The sequence below is a fragment of the Triturus cristatus genome, chromosome 2_2, assembly GCF_964204655.1.
Source record: "Triturus cristatus chromosome 2_2, aTriCri1.1, whole genome shotgun sequence".
NCBI classification, from domain to species: domain Eukaryota; kingdom Metazoa; phylum Chordata; class Amphibia; order Caudata; family Salamandridae; genus Triturus; species Triturus cristatus.
The window spans coordinates 73249125-73273369 of record NC_140582.1 but is presented as its reverse complement, the minus strand read 5'-3'; positions in this window follow the sequence as shown (position 1 = coordinate 73273369).

The window sequence follows — 24245 nt, the reverse complement described above, 5'->3', positions numbered from 1 at the left end:
GCGTAAACCATGCGCATTGTTGCGCCTTATTTACAACGTGACGCATCTAGGGAGATGCGTCACGTTGTAAAGCCCTGAGCTACATTAACCTGCGTCAGGTTTAATGTAAGCAGGGTGGGCGTTCTGTCGGAAAAAGCCTTGGAAAAGTGATGCATTGAAATCTACAAGATTTTCCTGAGTCACTTTTCCCACGCTGCTGCATCAAAACCCTGCGCCTACTTGAAGCAGGCGTAAGGCATGGCGCAGCATGTTCGGTATGGGCAGCCCCTGAACATTGCTGGAGTTGCGTCGTGCTTGCGACACGACTCCAGCAATGCGCCGCCCTTATGCCATCAGATGCGTCACGCATCTGTTTATCCTTGCGCCACGATGCGCTGCACCATCTGTGGTGGCGCAAGGGTAAACTTGCGTGATGCATCTTTCCTGGCGCATCCCTGCTGATTTGCAGGGATGCGCCAGGAAACATAAATCTGCCCCTTAGTCTCTCTTCCTTCTTGTCCAGGGATGACAAGGACAGTGTCCGCTTCCGCTATGCCGCTGCCCCATCTCTCTTACTACTTCTTCTTATTGCCTCTCTTTCTGTGTGGCTCCTTCTCTGTTGCTGCAAACCGTGACTTTAAGAAACAGCTCTCTTACTCTCTCTTCCCTTTATTTGTTCCCCTGTGAAATGGATCCAAAAAAAGAAAGAAACCCTTTTGCTGCAAATGTCTGTAATGAATTGAAGACGCTGCTCATAACGAATTTGGTAGCTCTTTATTTGTAGGCTGAAGATAAGCTGTGGGTATCAGGGACCCAGGAGCACGAAGACCGATAGAGTTCAAACAGGCACAACAGAGTTCCGAACTAGAACATGAAGGGATCCAATAGCCTTACTAATACCAATTTACATAAAAATAGACCTAACAGAGAGGAAACAGTGACATAGCATGCCACAATGTCTATTTCGAAATTTTTCTATTCCAAAGGGCAGCCTTAGGGCGGAGAGAAAAATGGTTCAAAATACTAAAAATAACTAATAAAGCAAGTCAGAGTGGTCGCAAAGTGGCCAGATTGGTTTTATTCACACCAAAACACATTAGGGCCCCTTTACAGAGTTTGCCAGTGAAGCGCCACTTTTGTTTTGTCGTCTTTCTTTAAACAACGGGGCATATTTACAAAGAAGTGAAAGAGCGCAGCGTAAGCCTTCTTGGTTTAACGCTGCGCCCTGCAACTTCTGAAATGCAGGGCTGCACCGTATTTACAACAATGTAGTGCAGCCCTGCGTTTCTCCCTGCACTGGTGATAATTTCAGCTGCCTATCACCAAAGCAGTCACCCTTGCACCATAGTAAAAGGGTGCCTGCGTTGCGGTGGAATGATTGTTTATGAGCATGAAGGTGTCCCTTCCTGCACATAAACAATCTTAAATAGCGATTTGTAACAAATAGAAGTTGCAACTCGTCATTTTTTTTTAAATGACTGTCTATGTGCAGGAAGGGACACCTTACTGTACATAGTACATAAACAATCATGCATGGGATTTTGCTGTTTTTGTGTGTGCTGCACAATGCAGCACACATGAAAACAGCAAAAACAAAGAGAAATAAAGCATTTATCCTTGTTGTGCCCTGTTAACACCACGTTGTTCCTGCTTACATTTCACATGTTTTGCTTAATCTTGCATTCCCTATGAGTAATTGATTTTTCCAAGATGTTATTACTTTTTTTTCAGGCAGCATATTACTTGTCTAGTGCATAATTTGAATTGAGTCCCATCCAGGTGTTTATAGCGCAGCACAACTTGGTTATAGCTGAAGGCAGTGCAAATTTCTCTCTGTGGGGCGGTATGGTGTTCAGTGTGGGAGAGGATGTGGCACTATGGCCAGAGCTGCCGAATTTGGGTCTGGGGAACCCAGTTCAGCCTTCATGACCACTCCACCAAACCACTCTCCAGAGGGAGCACATTCCCATGCTAGACATTAGAAGGCCCCGCTAGACTGTAGAAGCCCAGATGTCTTACCACCAGTAGGTGAACCCTAGCAGTGAAAAGTGTGGGTTATCCTTGAAGGCCTGTCCACCACAATCCATACTGAAGTTCACCTCTAGTTTTGCGGGCAGGCTTATGAAGCAAAACACCCCAGAGTGACAGTGACTTGGTCACTGAGGTCACTGGACCATTGAAGTCTGCCTCACCCACTGGTGCCTCAATTGGCCTTGTTTCAGCAATAGTAGTGCAACTCACCAGGGATCTGCAATGCAGGATTTGCACGCACACCAAACTAAGTTTGCAAACTTCACGGCCTCTCTGCTCCATGCACAAGCACTTTTAACGTGTGCTGCCTGCTTTGGGGCCAATAGAAATATGCAGCAAGAGAGAACAAAATGATGCCACAGTGTTGACTAAATTATGCAGCAAACAAAAAGTCTGCAGCATACGGCGGTATATTTTCTGATGCTTTATTATTTTCACATTTTTATACATACTAAAAGTCTCTGCAAATATTTTGCCTCATTAGTACCAGTGTAACAGTCAAATGCATCAGTGAGAAAGGTTACCAGTCAACCTTTGCAAAGGGCCCCCCACATCGCAGCAACACAAGTCCCATTTTGTTGTAACTTTTGATCCATTTGAGATACAAACAATTTATTAGTTAAAATCATCAGATTATGCAGCAGATGGTGTAATATGTGGCAAATATGGCAGAGCCCTAATTAGGTGGAAAACATTTGCAAACTGGGATATTTTGTCATTCATGTTTGAACGGCTCTTGTGGAAAAAGGGAGGAGAAGTGCTGATGACGAAACTGCATGGCTCGGAGACAAATGGCTTGTACTTCCTCTTTTAAGTGTTTTTGGTTCATTCTGTGATTGGAAACGTATCCCACTTTGTGAATACATTTTAATGTCAATAACTCATATTCAACCTTTAATAAACATGTCTATCCCTTGGTTGAATTAAATAATGTAATAAGTTGTAAATGGTCAGTGAAATACCAAACAAATACTAAAAATTGGGATGTTTTGCTCTTTCTGTCCACACCTCTGACTCCTCCCACTGACCCAGTCCATGAGTTATTCCCACCCTCTGATTCACCACCCACAGTTCCCCTACTTTTTTTCCCGACTTCGACCACTGCCTACAGCAGCGCTTTCCTTCAGGTTACAAGCCTCGCGCTCAATGGTTAGATTCTAGAAACATCCACAAGGGGACCCAATGGCCAGTGAGGCTTGAGAAAGCAGAGCTGATGGGTCATTGCCACATGAACCATTAACTGCTGCATTATCTGCAGGTTTTAACAATAAAAAATGTTTCAAGCTCAAAAGGATGAAAAGTATGTAAAATGCGGGAACTCCAGATACGACGCAGCGGATGGCCCTTCACAAAGGTTGACTGGTCACATTTCAGTTTCTAATTGTTGCAATGGAGCATTGCACTGGTACGAATAAGGTGAAACCTTTGCCCAGACAGTGGTGTTAGTGTGTATAAATATTAAAATAATGAGGTAAAGCTATAAAAATGCAGTATATTTTGCCTTTTCTTGCTGCATAATTTAGTCAACCCTGCTGCATAATTTGGCCCTCCCCTGCAGCATAATTCCAGCTGCCCTGGGCCAATCATATCCCAGTAAGGATTTAGACTGCAGCTATTTTGTAGGCTCAGACCTCAGAGGGAGGAGTTAGTCCAGGCTACACATGATCCGACCTTAGATGTTAAAGCTCTCCTGTGTTACATTAACAATCTCTCAGTACAGAGGGAACATCAAACCTATCCACAGCACTAAAGCATTAGACAGCAGAGCTATCTCTAATGTTAGACAACTCTCATAGACATCATCTTCGCCTCAACACTCAATACCATCCCATTTAATTCAATCAGACCCGTTATCTTTGTTGACACTTAGTTCTGTACCTAACCTTATACTACTTCTTGAGGTTAGGCGGTTATGTGCATTTCGCAACATGTGAAAAAGAACAGTCCTATGCTGGTGTAAAACTCCCGCCTCTGGAGCATGCATGCTTTCTAAGTATGTTAACCCCCGCTGTTGCACATCCCAGTACAGCGATGTTCAAGTCTGGAAACAGTAAATGCAGGAACTCACAGGGTAACTACAATTGTAGTGAAGTGCTGAGTACCGTTTTATACATAGACGCCCGCTCTGTGAAGTGACAGCGTTGCCCCTTGCTGCAGAGCAGCCTGGCGTGGAGTCACCGCAGCTGCCCTGCTGCAAGCGCTGCAAGAGTCCGGTCTGAAGCCTATTGGCGCTGTTAAACGGTGCGCGCGCTGCTCTATCACAAGGACAGCAGCCCTGAGAAACGCTGCTCCTGCTGGCTGTGCGTGTGAAACCCCCCCTTTTCACAGCACTGCGGAGGGGAGCTTGAAAAGGGATGCGTTGGAAACTTCTTTGTGATTAAAGACTCGGCAATATAATTGATTATGACAGGACGTTTGCCCCCCTCTTTTTGGAAATTTTGCTTAATACACACTTTCTAAGTATGTTAACCCCTGCTGTTGCACATCCCAGTACAGCGATGTTCAAGTCTGGAAACAGTAAATGCAGGAACTCACCGGGTGACTACAATTGTAGTGAAATGCCGAGTACCGTCTCCAAGTGACAGCGTTGACCCTTGCTGCAGAGCAGCCTGGCGTGGAGTCGCCACAGCTGCCCTGCTGCAAGCGCTGCAAGGGTCCAGTCTGAAGCCTAGTGGTGCTGTTAAACGGTGCGCACGCTTCTCTGTCTATCACAAGGACAGCAGCCCTGCGAAACGCTGCTCCTGCTGGCTGTACTGGCGGTGCATGTGAAACCCCCGCTCTTCACAGCACTGCGGGGGAAGCTCGAAAAGGGATTGCTTTGGAAACTTCTTCGCGATTAAAGACTCGCCAATAAAATTGATTACGACGGGACGTTTGCCCCCCTCTTTTTGGAAAGTTTGCTTATTTAGAAAAAATCCGCTATGAAAGCAGAACAATTTTGCGTATGTTTTTTTTTCTGCAGAATAGTCCCCACAGGCTCCCACTCACCCTACATACTTACACCCCGCAATGATGGAGGCGCTGTTTGTACAAAGGCAGCCGCTTGTTTCAATTTGCATCGCGCTTTCACTTTAAGTGAAAGCGCAATGCAAAAATGAACACGCGGCCACCCTTGTCAAAGGCGAATGAGTAATTAAAGGAGAGTGTGTACAGCCACAAGAAAACGATCCAGTCTGGGTGGGTGGGCGGGGTGAAAAGGGGACAGGGCGGTAACAAGGAGAGACTAAGAAGCCTCCTTTTCTATTGGAGCCAAGCGTTTAGCATGTAGGATGACGCCACCCAATCAAAAAGATGGGCGGGGCTTTAAGTCCCCTCCCGAAGCATACTGATGACAATAAGCCTCGCAGAGCGAGGAGCGCATGCACGCTCCAGCACTAGGTCGGCGAGACCTAAAAAATAATGTTTTATACAGAACACCATCAATCAACCCAATTACATCTAGTGCAAATAAGAAAAAATAATGTTTGATACAGAACAGCATCAATCAACCCAATTACATCTAGTGCACTTCGTAGTGACAAGGAGACTTTTGAGATCTTAGCTCCTTTCATTGAATGGCTCAGGCAGGATGAGATAAAAATGAGGTGTTTATGAATATGCACTGCCATTGGTCAATTTGGAGCATGCCACAAGATCTGCAGCCAAAGAGCACGGCAAGGATGATTGACTTTGCTGACAATGCCTCAAATGACTTTTGCGACAGCTACATGGAATAAAGTGTTTAATATAGTGATTTTAATGTGCTGTGCCATTTACACAAAGGGGGCATGCGTGCACTGTAGGAAGGTGGAATCTGACTACATGGTTGCCCCCACTTTTTTTTCTGGTGTTTTGATGGTTTTTGTTGACTAGTCTGGCTGGGATCCTGCTATCCAGGACCCCAGCCTATCTGCTTACTCCCTTAAACGACATGGTGTGCACATTAGGTGTACTAGTGATTGGATACTGTGGTCCCTTGTGAGCCCCTAGTATATGGTAACTTAGGTACCAAGGGCATCGGTACTTTACAGGCCTACCAGGGGCTGAAGCATGTATTATGCCACCCCTGGGAAGCAGACTAAATCTGACACCACAGGCCTGCTACTGCAGCCTGGGTGAGGTAGTGTTAGCACTCCTCACTGAGATATAGGTACACTATATATCTACCTGCACACACATATAAACCTATCAGTCACCCCTAAGGCAGGCCCTATCAATCATGAGGGCAGGGTGCTTGGTTTCCATGTGAGGGGGTGCCTCTGCCTGAGCAGGGCCCCTCTGCAGCTCTCAGAGTCCATTCTCTGTGGCTGTTTGTGGATGCGGTTAATCCATATACTCTTAAGTGCATTATAACCTAGCGGTCAATGCTAACTTTGGAATGGCTGCATCAAAACATGTTGTGTTTGGTGTCAAACACTTTGGAATCATACGATCCCACCCTTCTAGAGGGATAGACATGTACCCACTGTGGAAACACTGTAGAATCCTGAAGAGCCCTGGCATCACAAAATGGATGCCACCAGTCACAGACACTGGGCTGCCCTCCTGCTGCTGACCGAAACTCGCAGTGGAGGAGGCCCAACAATAGGCATCCTGTCACAGGCAGGTGTGGTCACCTCCCAGACAGGGTTTAGTGTATTGGGGCTGGGTGGGTGCACTCCTAGAGTGCCTTGAAGTCCTGCACTGGGGGAGCAGTAGAATCCTCTGTGCATATGCCAGCTCAAACCGGTTCAGGGGCTACCAGCCCCTGCTCTGGCGCGAAACTGGACAAAGGGAAGTGGGGGTAGCCACCCACTCCCCTGACCCTCCCATAGGTGGAGTCATAGAGCTGGTCCCTCCCTTCCTTGTAGTATAAGTTAGGGAACCCTTGCCATTGCAAACTAGATATCCCTGGACGACGCTCTGAAGAAGAATCCTGGACCTTCGACGTTCCACTACCTCTGGAAGACTGAAGAATCTCCCTTAGAGTCAAGGAGTGACTCCCCTACTTGGCAGGCACCAAACTTTGCAATCAACGGTCGCAAACTTTCCCGCTCCCACCGGAGTTCAAAGTCCCTGCATCCTAGGAAGAGGATTTCCTGACTTCTCCGAGGCCATCGTGAGTCCCCAGCGACGCTGAGGCAAGTGGACCCCATGAGTGACGAGGAACTGCAATCCCTGGGTACCATGCACTATTTTCAAGTGCAACCCCTTCACGACATTCTACGAACTTGTGCTTTGGACCACATATGGTACAAGCCTCCAGCAAAATTTCCACTGAAGATCAGAGGCCTACCCCATCCCGAGTGACCGTGGGCCCCTGTTGAGTGAATCCTCCTGAGGCGTCTTCGCGATCCCTTGCCGGTTGGCTTGTGGGTCCCCAGAAGACTTTTCTACAGAACCAAAGGGCTTCCCTGGTTGCTCCAGACCTGCCCTGACTTACCCTTGCTGGGTGAGTCCCTCAGACTTTGCCGGTCTGCACCGCTGACTTTTTTACACTTTCCACAAGACTTGCTGTTGCCAAGGCTTGTTGGCTTCAATCTGGTCGCCGACACCGCAGTAAGCAGCAGACTTTGTAGGACATGCCAAATCCAGCTCCTGGTCATCGTTGATGCCTCCTGGACCTCGTGACTGAAGAGTCAAGACACCTGTGATCACCTGAAATCACCCGACGACTGTGGGCATCCATCTTCCTTGCCCCGGGTCACTACCAAGTGACTTTGAACACTGTCCCCTCTGGTTTCAGGTCTTCTTTCTTATGAATCCAGGCTTGGATTCCACCGGACACTGAGAGGTCCTACCGTGGGAAGCAACGGCTCCATCTGTACTCCGTGGTCCTTGAGCTTCATGTTTTCGGGATGAACCGCTCTCTTCCCTGGAGTCGGTTGTACCTTTCGCGCCATGTCCCTTCTCCGCAGTGGCTTCAGCATGGCACAGCTGAGCTGCGGTGTTAGCATGTGAATGAGGAATCCCCGAAGCAGGGGGCAGCCCCACTCTCAGACTCATCCCAGTCATATGGCCAGCACTAACTGCCGAGCTGGGACATGCAAAACAAGCGCTCACCATTGCGGAAAGGCAGCCGCTTGTTTTTTCACTTTAAGTGAAAGCGATATGCAAAAATAAACACGTGGCTGAGTGAAACAGATGTGTTCACACTTACACGCCCCCTAGAGATAAGAAATTCCTTCACGACAGCCCTGAAGCTAATGACCCAGTCCGGATGGGCCGTCCAAAAGGGTGCATAAACACTGACGCGACCAAATGAAAATGATAGGCGGGGCTTCAAGTCCCCTTTTGAAATCTCCTCTCCCACAATATGTCTCGCAGAGTGAGCAGCGCATGCACGCTGCAAAGCTAGGTGAGACCTAAAAAGGATTAGAGATCCCCATGCAGGCGGGTGCAGAATTTAGAAAGCGCACTGAAAGTGCACCACCTTTTTGTGGTACTTTTTCAATGCACCTTCTAAAGGCATGTTTGCCTCTGTGCCCACATTGGTAATACGACACGGGCACAGAGCCAAAGTGATTCCTTCATTTGCATGGGGCCACGCCACCATGCAAATGAGGGAATGCCCTCTAATGATGGCGCTGGCACTGTATGTGCGCCAGTGCTATCTGTATTACAAAAGAGACTGCACAAGCATCTGCGGGCCATTCTGTAATACCAAAGTGCTCCGGGGGGTGCCTAAAGTGGGCGCAAATGCCTGTTGTGCCTTCGGGTGCTTGTGTAATATGGCCCTTGGTTTTCATTATACCTTTTAAATTTTCAAAACACACTAGTATCACATTGCTGGTTCAAAAACATTTACTGTTTTTGAGAGGCAAATTTCCTAATTTCGGTAAACAAGGGCAAGGCAGAGTGATTGTCAAAAGGGTTCTCTTTAGTGGTAAAACGGAATCAACATATATGAGAGATGCACTTTACATTATGTTTCAATATTGTTGCTGTTTATTTTGTTTCTTTGGAGCCCTCTGTACAGAGCTAAGGTCAGGTGATGACGTGTCTTGAACAAGCATTGGAAAAGCCTATAGAACTCGCCTCTGCAAGGTCTGTTGGCTTTGTCGATGTATTTTTTTGTGTGCCAAATTTTAGAGCAACGTGGTTGCTGTGCAGTATTGTTGAAAGTAAAAATAATTGCTATGATGCAGCAAGCATTGATAGCGTCATAGTGTTTTTTTTTTACTTTCTGTCCCGCTGCACATCAGTCGCACTGCTGTACAACATGGCTAAAAAAACATTAACAAAGACAATAGATGCTGCATAGGCACGTCCTATGCTTGTTTATTAATTTGTTGCTCCAAGTGATGCCCACCATCTTGGAGAAGGTAAATTGAGGTCTCCTCTTGCATATGCGCACATATACTTTGTGATACATTCACAAGTATACATCATCACGCTGGACTACCATGGCGTATATGTACACATTCACTTGATCAGTCATATATTTGCCCAAGGCATTTCTTTTTGCGGATTCTGTCATCAAAAAGCATGGGTAAAATCAAAATGTGAAAAAGACAAGACCTATTGGCCTTGACAAAACGTGTAACACTTTGCAGCTGGTTACCACTGAGTCACATTTGTGTGAGTGCTAAATGCCATTTTTGAGGCCATTCACAAATTATAAACCTTAGGTCATAGCTTTTGTGACTCACTTTTTGATAATCCTAATTAGGAAATGACACAAAATAACCGACTCGCTTTTTGGTATGTTCACTGTGCAGTTTTTGCCACTTTATAATTTTTGGCCCTTAGTGCATTTTGACATTGGAGTTTTGCGGGTGCAAACCGGTTTTCCATCCAGAAGTGCCATTGGCTTTTCACTGATGAAAAGCCTGAACGAAAACAAGGAGAGTCTGGTATTCCCAAATCTGTTGCAATATGATTTGGCCTGTAACTCCCATTACCAGTCGAATCTCAAATTACAGCCCAGCAGTTACGGCAGCAGTAAGCATTTACAAAAACAAAAAAATAGAATAAAATGTAAGAAGCCTGCCATGAAGGCACCAGATGTTCAGGCTGGTCTGGAATTCCTACAATATTTCTATGACTGGATTCAGTCTTGAAGGCTGTTCCATTCCCACGGTGAATTATTACTTAGAAGGTCGGAAAATAGGCATTAAAATAATACATTATTTTGCAACATCAACATTGCACAAAAGAGTTCATCCAGATTAATCATAATGGACCCACCCCTATGGACCATGCTCGCAACCTCGGCATCATACTCGACTCTTCACTCACCATGAACCGCCAGATCAATTCTGTGTCCTCCACTTGCTTCAACACTCTCCACATACTTTACAAGACCTTCAAATGTATCCTCCCCGACGCCAGGAAGACCATCACCCACATGCTCATCACCAACAGACTGGACTACAGAAACGCCCACTACGCCAGAATCAACAAAAAGCTCCTCCACAAACTCCAGACCGTCCAGAACGCCGCAGCCTGACTCATCCTCGTCATCCCACGACATGACCACATCACGCAACACCTCCACGACCTCCACTGGCTCCCCATCGAAAAAAGAATAACCTTCAAACTGCTCACACATGCCTACAAAGCCCTCCACAACACCGGACCCCAAAACCTAAACAAACAAATCTCCTTCCACGACCCCAAGAGAGACCACCGCTCTGCCGACCTAGCCATGGTCCCCGCATCCACAGGGCCTGAGCGGGTGGCAGATCCTTCTCCTACATCGCGGCTAAGACCTGGAACGGACTCCCCATCCACATCAGACAAAGCCCGACACTGCATGAATTCAGAAAGTATATCAAAACTTGGCTCTTTGAATGACCTACAGAGTTGCTCATATCCCCCTCCCTGTCCCAGCTCCTTGACACCCTCCCAGGTGAGTAGCATGCTTCAAAAATCCCTGATTGATTGATTGTTTGGATTGTGCATTGTTCACCAGTCACTGCACCTCTTCCAGTTTTACACCAGGAAAAGTTTCTTTCTGAACCACATATTATTGGGGAGGTGGTTTGGAGGATTTCCATTGTCTTAATAGGGGTGCTTCCAAACGGGGGTCGAGTCTTGCAACTTTCCAGCCTATTCCCTGTGAATGTTAAGTGTGTAGATGGTTGTCTCCTCTCTGAGTGTTGGTTCACAGTCAGAGTTCTGGTCCTGACGCTGTGCCCTGCCAAGTGACCTTGGCAGGGCACAAGTGAGAGGTAGCTGCATGTCAGTCTTTCTTGGGCAGTGCCTGTGGTATTTCTTCTGTGGTGAGGGAGAATCACACCACTCCAGAGTTGCATTAGGGATGATTTTGGAAAAGTGGGGGTATCCCTCATGGTCCTAAGTAGAATACCAAAGTGAGAAAACATTTTTGAAAAACTGAATTTCTCAGCATCTAACGCATATCAGATGAGGTTAGTGAGATGGATGTGGAGATAATTTATTGAAAGATGCCTCAGAATGTGGGGGTGCCAGAGTGCCTGCCTCCAAGATGGCTGTACTCTAGTGAGGCTCCTTAAGCCATCTCAATTATCTGTTTCCATTTCGGCAACATCCACCTCAACGAGGGATTCCATCGACCCCGGGTAATAAGCCTTCACTTTGCGCCCTGATTGCTGCCATTGCCGGGCTGATTTGGATGAGTGCAGCTGGTTAACGGCCTACGACGACACACATTAGTCTGCTCCAATATGGCATAGGTTGCGGGCTGGTATCACCTCTAGTCACGCTGCTGCCCACCATCGCTGACCTGCCTGGACTCTGGCCCAAGTGGAGGTGAGGCCATAGTATATGAACCAGTGGCGCATATAACCACAGAGTGGAGGAAGATCTGTGAACGCTGTCAACTCTGGGTGCGGCAGCGATGACTGGAAGGGGCCTGGGGGCATAGGAAGTGGTCTGCTGGGGCCTGCTTGTGGGTGCATCGACTTGGCCTGTAGGCAGGGCGCCCCCACACTGTCAGCTGCCTCCACGGGTTCAGTTCATATTAGTGAGGGGGCGCTGGCAGGGGGCAAGGCAGATTTTTGAGCCTCCTACCGCCCCTTGGTACAGGGAATTGGCCCAGAGGAGGGATCCCTACAGCCCCACACATTGGACGATGCTGCTGGGGCCTTCTCAAGGTGCTGTGGCGGTGCAGATGGCTCAAGGTGCCATGGCAGCGAGGACGGCTGCGGTGAAACTTAGGCCCATGGGCCCCATCGGGGGCTGTGCCCTGGCCCTACGCCCTCACGCCAGTGAAAGATGGCCATTGTGTGATGCCCATTCTCCAGAAGTCCTGAAGTATACTTGTGGCATGAGACTCTGCTGTGGTGGCTTTGGGAAGTGGAGCAGCTGGGAGCCTTTGGTGAGAGGGCTGTTGACAACAAGACATTTGGAGGCTAGTCGCAGGGCGTGGTAAGGCTTCTGTTGCTGACAGCCCCCTGGAACTTCGGTTCCCATGATAGGGAAATCTGAGGGTAGACAGGCCAAGCTGCAGTTTGAGGCCAAGAGGGTTCCAAAAGCACAACATGCTTCTGAGGCCTCTGCCTCTTGCGACTCCTTATCGAAGCCGGAGATAGTTGTGCGCACCCTGATGCTACATATTTCCAAAAGGCTTACATCAATTACATCAATAGATGCCAAAATAGATACCCTGTGCACCCTGGTTGATAAATTAAAAAACACAGTCAACAAACATAAAACAAATGCATCGTCATGGCAGAGAACAGCATTTCACAGCTGGAAGATGATACTACTGGTCTTATTGAGAAACTCTTTGACATGGGGAAGGTGCTCATTATCATCAGAGCAAAGAATGAAGATTTAGAGGTCAGGTCGCACCAAAACAAACTGCTCATAGTAGGCCTCCGGGAGTCAACTGCTACGGGCAATATAGAAAACTATATTGAGACTCTCCTCAATACACTCTCAGGATCTGACCATTACACCCCTTTTTTGGCAACAGAAAGGGGGCACCGGTCCCTAGGTCCCAGGCCCCCACCTGGGGCACCTCCACATACAATAAATGCTCGACTGTTCAATTATTGAGAAGATACAAGGACTCAAATAACTAAATTTTTCCACACTTTACCCTCGTGGTACAGGATACAGGAGGCCGGGCGTGAGTATGTACCTATAAAATGTAAATTGAACCTTGCTGGAGTACAATACGCCATGCTGTACCCTATATGCATATAAATGACACACAGGGGAAATCCCACCTCTGAACCACACCTCAAAATGCAGAACCATTTGTCAAGAAATGACTAAAGGATCAGCATGTGACGCCGTGTAAGGGAATGAGGACACAGGAGGGTGAGGACAGGGACACGGAATAAGATATCCACACTCGCGGAGACCACGATGTAGCATTGGACTGAGCTGGGTTGACGGGCTCTCCTGACAGACGAGGATAACGTCAAGCAATTGCTTTGGATGACTGTCCATGCTTCTCCGTCCCCATATATTGACCAGCAGGCACTCTCACTGTGGTGGTGTTGATAGGCCTGAACTCTGGACTCCCCCTATGGGTGAACCTGTATTTGATTATTGGCACTATCATTATGTTGTTTTTGCTTTTTGGTTTATGTTGTAGAAGGTTATTTGTTTTATCCTGGGTGCACTCACTGGTAGGTTGGGGTGGCTGGTGTGGGAGGTGGGGCACGGGTGTTATACAGCTACACACAACTGGAAAATGAACAGTTGCGCTCAAAGGGCATATGGCAATAATGACTGCAGCGCGCAACTCTGTGACATGAGCACACACAAGATGCGTGATTCCCGCTTTGATTCTAATGGTTTTTTTATTCTGCTGCATTGGTGCATAGGTTAACTAACTCCCTTCCTCTCCGACCGTTGATCTGGAATGTGAGAGGGCTTAAAATCCTCCATAAAGCCAGACACGTACTGGCATACATTGATCGCCTCAAAATAGACATCGCGCTCCATCAGGAGACCCACCTATCACCGCACTTCCAGACCCACTTTTTGTCCCGGTGGAGCACATACCGTTTCTTTTCTAATCATTCCTCTTATGCCCAGGGGATGGCCATCCTTATGAAAAAGAGGCATCCCTTATCATTTGTTGCAAGTATTGCAGTACTTTCAGACCAATGAGGGGTCGGTACAGTCTCCTGGATTGGTATGTGAGACATTCAAAGCGTACATCAGGGGTATTTGCACAGCAAAACAACATGGGGTACGGAGAGCACTTCAAACCAGTGTTGAGAAGATTTAAGGGGCATTAAAAGCCTTAAAGGCAGACTATCAGGCCACACCATTCGCAGTAGTCTTGGCAGAAATTAGGCATAAGCAGACAGAATTTGCAAACACAGTGGAACTGGAAGCCAACCATTTATATAAGTATGCGCGGGCTCGGCCTAGAGCGAGGCGAAGATTCCAAGCAGATCCCTCGCTATACACTTGAGACCAGACAGACATATCCAAGCCATCTCATACCTAACAAAAGGGGATGTCCCTACAATATACGAGGCAACTGATATTTTGCTGGAACTAGTTGACTATTACACTACTCTGTAACCTCTCTTGTTATGCGGCAATGCAAGGAATACGCGGAGTATTTTGACCAGGTAGTCTTGGCCTAGATTGAAGGACTGCACAGGCGACTCCTGGAGGAGCCAATTGCTCTGGAGGCAGTCCAATCAGCGATAGCTGGGCTTCCGATGTAGAAGGCAAATTTTATAAACAGTATGCACCCCTACCAGCCCCACAGGTCTTACAGGTGTTCAATGAGGCACTCCAGCGGGGGAAACTCCACCCTTCGATGCAGGAATCTTACTTTATCACACTGCCAAAACTTGGCAAACTGCCTGACAACACTGACTCGTACCAACCATCATCACTTATAAACCTAGATGACAAATGCTTGGCCAAGATACTGGCCAGTAGGGTGTCCCTCCTGATGTCCACGCTGGTCCTTCCAGATCAGGAGGGGTTTATACCAGGCAGATCCACAGCACACAACCTATTAACTCTATGTGTGCTTCTGCACCAGCTTAACCCAACGCAGAAGGAGGAGGTGGTGATCTTTTCAAATGCAATCCTTTGATTCATTAGAGCGGCCTTGCCTCTTTGTGGTACTAGTGCGTCTGGTCATCCTGCAACAGTTTATAAACTGGGTGAGGTTGCTATATACCTCCCTTACAACACATATATGCATAGGGGGCTCCTTTCAGAGCCCTTCCCCATTGGATGGGGCACCTGGCAAGGCTGCCCATTGTCCCCCCTCGGTGCCCTTGCCTTGGAACCCTTAGCCTGCACAATACAGCAGCTCCATGGGCAGAGGGGGTTGGCCTTTTTGCCCCGAACTTAATAGTGTCCCATTATGTGGATGATATCATGTTATACTTGACAGACCCAGCCTGAAACCTCAGTCCAGTTTTTCGAGAATCCACTTTCTTTTGTACCATTTCAGGGATGTCTATAAACTGAAATAAATCCATGATATCCCCACTCACAGAAGCCACGAAACCCCGAACATTAGACTTCCTGATTACCTGGGCAATACAGCCTGTCAAGTGCCTTGGAGTCTGGACCCATTAGGATAAGGACTTTGTGGTCTGAGAAAACTACAGGACTGCACTGACATTTATTGAGGAACGGTTGCCCACTGAAAGACCCTTCCTCTTTCACTGAGGAGGAGGATGGCACTGATTAAAATGGTCATCCTGCCCAAGTTCCTTTACCTATTTAACAACATTCCTGTTAGACCTGGCACCTTGGCGTGAGTTTCCCTTCCACTTTTTGATGGTGTGCCTCGATTGTTTTGCTGGTGTTGTCCGCTCAGGGCACTGCGCCACGGCTAATCCGTGCCGCAGTGCAAGTGCTCCCTAGGTAAAATGTACCTGTAATTGATGTCCATGATTGGTTTATTGGATTCACTGTCAGTCCCCAGTAAAGTGCACCAGGGGTGCCAGGGCTTGTGAATGCCAATGCTGCTGGTGGGCTTGCAGCGCTGGTTGCGCCACCCACGGAAGCGGCCTTGTAAAGTGTGTCTAGGGTCTGCCACCGCAGACCCTGTGCGCGGTCCGGGACCGTCGCGCTGACTGCGCAAGTGCCCCCACTTGCCAGTCCCTGAACCTTCCCTTACCTACATATTAGCCACCCCTCTGGTAGGCCCACGGGCAGGGTGCATTGTAGGCATAAGGTAGGACATGCCCTGATGTGTGTGGCATGTCTTAGTAGTGAATTACAGCCATTTTCGTTCTTCACTATTGAAGGCTACCTGCTCTCCATAGGCCAGAATGGGCTGCTGGGATCACGCCAACGCTGTGACCCCAGTGGACTCAGAGAGCATGGTAGAAGTGTCAAGTTTAGTATGCCTGAACTCAGAATAATAAAATACTTCTTGTAGTCAAGTTTATTTTAATATCCTGGGTTTGTAAATGCTACTTGTAGGAAGTTAGTATTTACTGACCTGACCATCTCAGTCCGCCTCTGATGTGTGTGTGGGTGTTCTGCCTGGCAACAGTAAGGAGCAGGGTGGGGGGATCCCCAGAGACAGGTTGGCTGCCAGGTGGTGGGTAGAGAGGTGACACCTGGATGGGTGGGAGGAGTACACCTTGACTCGTGAATAGACCTGTGCTCTACCACCACAAAGCCGGCGCCACCCCCTGTGGGGCGGCTGATGTCTCTGCCCTGCTGCTGAAAGGAAAGAGCAGAGTCACCATAACAAAGTGCTCCAGAACTGGACTGAGCCAGGCCTAGGCCCCCTGGCGCTAAAGAACAAAAGAATCATGGTATAAAAGTAGGAGCCTGGCTCCTAAGAAATCAGAATCCTGTTTACCACAAAGAACCTCTGCCCGACTAGAAGGAGAAGAAGACGCTGGAGGAGCTGGCCTGCTGCTTGCCTTGCTGAGAAAGGAGAGGAAGAGACTTACTGAAAAGACTTTGCTACTTTGTGCTTGAACATTCTCCAAGGGCTTGATCTGAGCTTGCCCCCTGAACTGAACCCCAGGAACAGTGGGTTCTCTGTGCTTCTTGCTCATCCTCCAATTCGAGCCGTGTGGGCATCCCGCTGGAAAAGAGACTGCGCCCCTCATCGCCCCTCCTAGGGCCGTGACACTCAGAAGCTCGCCTGCCTCAAACCCGTGAGAGCCCCGCTCCGTCCCGAGCCGCTCTCTGTTCCCGGGCCAGGCCGCCTGCATCCCTGTCACCGCCTGCTACTGGAGCGCGCTGACCGCGCTATCACCCCTCCCGCCGGAAGCCGTCCGACGACTGTGATCTACGCCGGGTCACCCAGCTGCACTAACCATGCCCTGCGACCCCGCTTCGCTATCCCCGGACACCTCAGGCCGCGCCGCCCCCGCTGTGGAGACCCTCCTGCACCGCCGTGCTAAAGGGTCGCTGGCCGCGCCTGCCTACGTGCCCACACCTGCTGATTGAGGACCCAAGAACACTTCCCAAGCTGAGAGTCGCACCGACCTGTGCCGACTCTCCACCTCACGAAAGAAGTTCCAGTATCGGGCTCGGGGCCCGCAACGCCTTATTTCCCCGTTCGCAGGAGCCGATCTCTGTGAGTACTGGAACCACAAGTAACATTGGCAAGAGAACTACAAAGTCTCCATTTGAAGCTACGAACAACGAACCCTTGCCCGCTTTACAACCTGGTGGCATAGCGAAAACGTTATTGGTCTTGTGATAAGTCTGCTGAGATATATATACTCATTTTTACATAAAGAATCGTATTTTTATATATATCCAAGTCTGGTGTCCGTTTCTGGGGGGATTGATGTGTTTACTGTGTGTATGGTTGTAAGTGCTTAACCAACAACGCCTGAGGAATCGCCTTGGCTGCTCACGCCACGCACCTAGAGGGTGAGCAAGGGTCATTCGCGAGGGGTTATCCTGCGCCCTGACGTGGAGGAGAGGGTTCCTGCTTGACACAAGGGCAACCTTGCGCCAACCAGAGATCCCCGACTCTAACAATTCCCATACCCCTCACTCAAAATTTCTTTAAGACCATAAAATCGTATCTGGTTACATTGTCCTGGGTGGGGCGCCAAACTCGCACATGTTGGGAAACGTTTACGTTGCCATACGATAAGGGAGGACATAAGCCTCTACCTTGCATGGCACACATAGCAATTGAGAATGACAATGCCCATCCCATCCTGCTTGTGGCATTACTGGGTCAGACTCCTCGGTGCAGCCATGTTGAAATAGACATGATCTGTAGCACACAATTAGCTTGGGCCAGGATTCAGAAGAGACTGCAGTCGCCAATTCTTTACTCTCCCAAGCTTTCTCTAACCCAGTTCCCTCTAGCATCACTCACTTCCAAAGGCACACTTATGAGCACTTACAAACGTGGGGGCTAGCTACAAATAAGGCAACTCTTCCTCGATGGCTAATTCTTTGACTGCCCGATTGTAGTCTATGATACCGATCCAACCCCGTTGGATATCTTTATGTATTATCATATCTGTGCTTTGTCTAGGGCACATTACGTTGCCTTTCCCCAGGAAGCCATGACATCACTCATTTTCAATGTTGCTGGCTACTCCTACAGTTCGGACTATGGTGACCAATTTATATTTCTCCATTCAAACAGAGACCCAGACTCTCCATTTTAAGGCTAGAGAACAATGGAATTTGACTTGGGGGAGGTTCTTTCGGAAGAGGACTGGACCTACTACTGCAGCATAATGGAAGAACTCTCCTTCACCGAACATATAATACCCCCCAACAAGTGTTTGCACTCCAATTCAAATCACCATCAAGGGTGTACCAGCTGCGAGATATCTGAAGCTGGGTTTATGCCTTCTCGTGTGACAATGCTGGGCAATAGCTGAATACTGGGAGGGTGTGGACAGTGTTCTGTCAGAAATGTCAGCAATTACTCTTGACTTGTCACCAAAGCTAGTTCTTTTGGGATTCATGAGGGGAATTCCGTGAGTGGTCAGGTGCTTTGCATCACTTGTACTTCTGTTAAGCGAAGAGACGGGTTTCGTGTTTGGGGGGGTGGATGCGGTCACCCCAGAACTTGGGTCTGGCAAAAAGATATGGCATATTGTAATGACCAGTTGGATCTTTACTATACCACGCTGCCCCTGGTGCACCGGCCCAAGAATATATGGGGCCCCTTGCAGTCATATCTGCTGAGATGTAACATCGATAAACTGCTGAACCCCCACTGGGGAAATCAAGCAGGGGGATTGCAGGTTCTCATGGCCCCTTGGTTGCCGTGAGCTGCGGCTCCCACAGACGCCTGAAATGGGACCAGGACGACAATGTCGGACTGGCCCCAAAGAGCTTGAACTGTGAGACTGTGAGTGGGACCTCCTCCTACCTCCAGCTGAGCACTTGCTGTAAACCCCTTGATAGCATTGGGATTATCCTTACTTTGTATAACTTTGTATGCCACGCTGTACTTACTGTTTGCTGTTGTTTTTCCTTTTATTTTGTCATTAGTTCTGCTTTGGGCTGCCGTTGGTGTTTAATGACAAAAAGCTCAAAAATAAAATACAGAAAAAAGATGCCTTAGAAGGTGTGTGGCTTTTCTCAAGGTACAACAATTAGACAATCAGACATACAATAGTTTAAAAAAAAAAACTTTATTTGTAAGTTCTCACAAACAACAGCAAACAGTAAGTAGCCCTAACCCTTCTAAGTTAATTTTCAAGGTACTCAAAGACCTGATGGGGAAACGGGCTACCTCGCAAGAAATCTGCACGGACTCTCACTGTGAAAGTTTGGCATCCTTTTTCGTGGGGAAGGTGCAGACAATCTATCGAGGATTTATACCATCTGTCTTCGGGGATGCTCTTAGTGATATGAAGGTCCCGGTGTCCGAAACTCTGTCCATCCTGCCGGCTATGTCTAACGAGGTATTTGACACTCTGAGCCTTAAAATTAAATCTGGCTCCCCCTTAGACCCATTGAAGCCGGAGTTCCTTATTCGTCTCCCGCCTCTCTGTCGTGAACCCATTTTGGACGTGATTAATCTTTCCCTCAGTGAGGGCGTGGTCCCGCCATCCTGGAAGCAAGCTGTGGTCCGCCCTATTCTGAAGAAATCCAACTCTGACCCCTTGCTCCCGGAGAATTACCGGCCCATCTCCCTCCTGCCTTGGACCGCCAAGGTCACTGAGGCACACGTGAATTCCATCTTGTCTGCCCACCTCTCTCGTAATAACATTCTTGACGAGAGTCAAAATGGTTTTCGCGCCCAACACAGCACTGAAACTGCTTTGCTCTTCATGACCGAGCATTTGCGGTCAGTGCTGGATGCGGGGCAGACTGCGGCACTCCTATTGTTAGACCTGAGCGCCGCGTTTGACACGGTGTCTCATGACATTCTGATGCGGCGCTTGGAGGAAGTGGGTATTGGGGGGAAGGCTCTTCAGTGGTTCCGCTCCTTCCTCTCGGACCGGTCTTTCAAAGTAGCCATTCCACCTGGTCAGTCCTCTTTCCATTCTTTGGAACTGGGAGTCCCTCAGGGTTCTGCTTTAAGCCCCACATTGTTCAACTTGTATGTGAAACCGTTGGCCGCTGTCGTCAGGCAATGTGGCCTTACCATGACATCGTATGCCGACGACACGCAGCTGGCGGTGACACTCAGTGGGGACCCTGAGGTGACTGCGCCCAGGTTCCGTGCAGGACTTATAGCTGTGGCTAGCTGGATGCGTAGCAACTGCCTACAGCTTAATGCTAAGAAAACCGAGGTCCTGGTTGTGGGGAAGCAGGCGGAACTTTGGGGAGACCAGTGGTGGCCTTCTGAACTCGGGGTGTCCCCCATTCCAGCGGCCGAAGTTAAAAATCTGGGGGTGTGGCTGGATTCCAATCTTTCTTATACCAGCCATACAAAGAAGACAGCAGCTACCTGTTTTGGTATTCTGCGAGGGCTGAGGTCAGTCCTCAAATTCTTTGACCCCCCCACTCGGCAACTGGTGGTTCAGGCCTCTATTCTTTCCCGGCTGGACTACGGGAGTGCCTTGCTTCTTGGAGTCAACCAGGCTGAGGCTACTAGGCTTCAGAGGGTGCAGAACGCTGCTGCACGGGCCATTGTTGGCCTTCCGAGACGAGGCTCTGTCTCTGCTGTTCTGACCTCCCTTCACTGGCTTCCGGTCAGACAGAGAATCAAATTTAAGGCTCTCTGTCTGACATTTAAGATCCTGAAGCTTTCCTCTCCCCCTGCTTTGGCGGGCCTTATTTCTCCTTACGTCCCCACGCGGTCTCTCAGGTCTGAATCTTACCATCTGGCGACTAAGCCTAGGTTCAGGCTGAGTAGGATGGGAGGACGCTCTTTTCGTGTTCTGGCGGCTGATCTATGGAATTCCCTTCCTTTACATATTCGCGCCCTAAACAGCCTGACTCTTTTTAGACGCGCCATTAAAACACATCTGTTTGCCCCTGCTATCTGATTTCTCTTTTCTTGGCCTTGACCTGTTGTGTTGTGTACCTGATCAGGCGCCAGGACGCCCCTTCGCTGGGGCAGCTGTGCGCCTAATAAAAGTGAATAACATAACATAACATAACATGAAGTGAGATAAGGTGCATACTGTGCAAAATTTGTATGCCCCAGCTGCCCAGTTTCTGTCTTGCCCATATCGCCATGGGCTCAATAGCCAGTGCAAACAGCAGTGCCGACAGCTGGCACCCCTGCTGCGTGCCCCGCCCCAACAACCACTGCACCAACCTGGTTGGATCCATTCGCACACATACCGCAGGATTTATATATAATATTTTAACCCATCTACAAAAACGTGGTCCAATCCCCAACTTTCCAAGGATTTCCAGCAAGTACCCCCAATCCACAGTGTCAAACGCCTTTTCAAGGTCGATAAGACACCATCTCCTCAGGGGCCTCCTGCATCTCATGCAATATATGCACCAGCCGTCGTATGTTCATAGACATATTACGGCTCGGGATAAAGAAGCACTGATCCTCGTTAACTAAATGGGTCATGTGTGGTCCCAACCGTTTGGCCAGCACTTTATATACGATTTTTATATCTGAGTTGATCATCGTCAGGGGCCGGTATGCCGCTGGGTCCGCACATCGCCACCCAGCTTTGGAATCAGACAAATTTCACCCTTGTGCATCATAGGGGGCAATATTCCACTATCAAATGACTCATTAAAGGTTTGCAACCAGTGCTGCTGAATATGTCTGATTATACTCAAAGGCCAACCTGTCACCTCCCGGTGCCTTGGCCCTAGGTATGTCCACTATCGCCTCCATCAGCTCCTCCTCGGTAATATGCGCGTCCAGGTCCGTCCTAACTTCGTCAGATACCTGCCTCAATTGTAGGCCCTACAAAAAAGGGATATGAAGGCCTGCACTTACCAGGCGGTCTGCCCTGTACACTGTCTGCAGGTGTTGCCGCAACCCCTCTAGCATAGCTGCCTGAGCATGGACCAGCTCTCCAGACTGGGCTCAAAGGCTGGTAACCAAAGGGGGAGCCTGTTCCTTACGCAATATCCAGGCTAAAAATCGACCAGATTTATCTCCCTCTGAATGCAGCCGCTGGCGATATTTCATAGGAGTATACTTATCCAACCAATCCCAGGTATCTGCAACCTGCTCCCGTAATACACACTCTCATTCCAGAGCGTCATCTAGCCACTGCGGCCTCGACTGGAGCTCAGCCAACATTTTCTCCCTATCCTGTAGCTCAGACTGTAGTTGCCTCCGAACGCCATATGTCAGCCCCATTGCCGCCCCCCTGATCACTGCCTTCATTGCATCCCACTCGTGGGCTCTGTTGCTTGCAGTGCCCCAGTTATGGGACATATAGTCTGTCAACGCGTTTAAAATTTCTTCCTTCCCAACCGGGTCCTCCAGGATATCAGCAGGGAGCCGCCATCTGCGGGAGCCCTGCTCCCCCATTGCCCACCGCACCGAGCAGCACACATGCGCATGGTCGGACAAGAAACGCGCCAGATGTGTAATCCCTGCTGCCATAAACGCTGGGTGCTCTGTCGCTAGTACCCTATCTAGGCGACTATGCGTGTTATGAGGGGGCGTAAAACAGGTGCATATTTTCTGAGTCAGGTGGTGTTCCCTTAAAATATCCTGGATGCCTAGGTCACTCATTAATTTCTGCAACTGCATCTTCTAGGGGGGCATCTATCCAGCTCCGGGTCCACCACGCAATTAAAGTCTCCCAACCATAAAAGGGGAGTGTCCAAGTCTACAGTAATCAAGTCCTGCAAAGCCGCAAAGAAATTTGGCTCATCAATATTAGAGTCATAAGTATTTACTATACTGATATCTTTGCCATCTAGCTTGCCCCGCAATAACATGTAGCGACCTTCTACGTCCGCTTCGGCATACTGTAGCGTAAACAGAGCCCCAGGTACCACCTAGATCAACGCCCCCCTATCATAGGTAGACTACAACGAGTGGAAAACCTGCCCCCTCCACTTTTTGGCCAGACGCCCCACCCCAGCGTCATCCAAATGTGTCTCTTGCAAGCACGCAAACATTATATTATGCCGCATAAGGAATGAAAAGACCCTATGCCGTTTGGCACAGGTGCCTAAACCCCTAACATTCCAGCTAAGAATCTTTACCACATCTGCCATGGTCATACATTCGCACTTCCCATCTGGCAAAGCACCAGGACTCAGCACTCTTCTGCAACAACATGCTCTTTTGCATAACACAACGTAAGTTCACACAATAACAACTGAACCAACAAACCCCCCACCCACCCACGGACAGTACTCGACTAACATCACAGACGATTCTGCCCACCCACTGCTCATGCTGGGATGGACACAGCATCCCACTATGCCCAACAGCAGAAACAAAAAAACACTTATCCAATCCGCCCACCCTCTACTAATCAGAAACCCACTATCATTCCGGAATGCGTAAAATACGCATACACATATGCCAGGGAGAAGTTCCCCCCCAAAGTCCATACCAGCATGCAAATGTCCCCGCCATCCCCTCCCCTGCATTCAAGCCACCCACAGTCCCAATAGCAACAAACGACACCATTCAGCGTTACCACACTTCTGTGAGGCAGTCCCAGGGGCACCAAGCCAAAGCAAGGCCATGCATTAAGCATTTAATCACTGTCTCACCCAGGCAGATCTTCCAGCAAGGTCTCAGGCACAGTGTCCATCGACAGTTGCAGCGCCTGATAATGAGCATCAGGGACAGCAGAAGCAGCTCCCAACAAGACAATGTCCACAGTGCCCTCCACAAGAGGATCAGGCTGCAATGTTCCATCCTCACCCAATTAGACATAAGATATAGTCACATATGTGTCTGCTATTGTTCAGGGCTGGATACTTACTTGTAATCCAGATCTGGGTCTTCCACCATCTAAGGTAAGGGTGACTGCTTCTGGAAGCAATGATGTCAC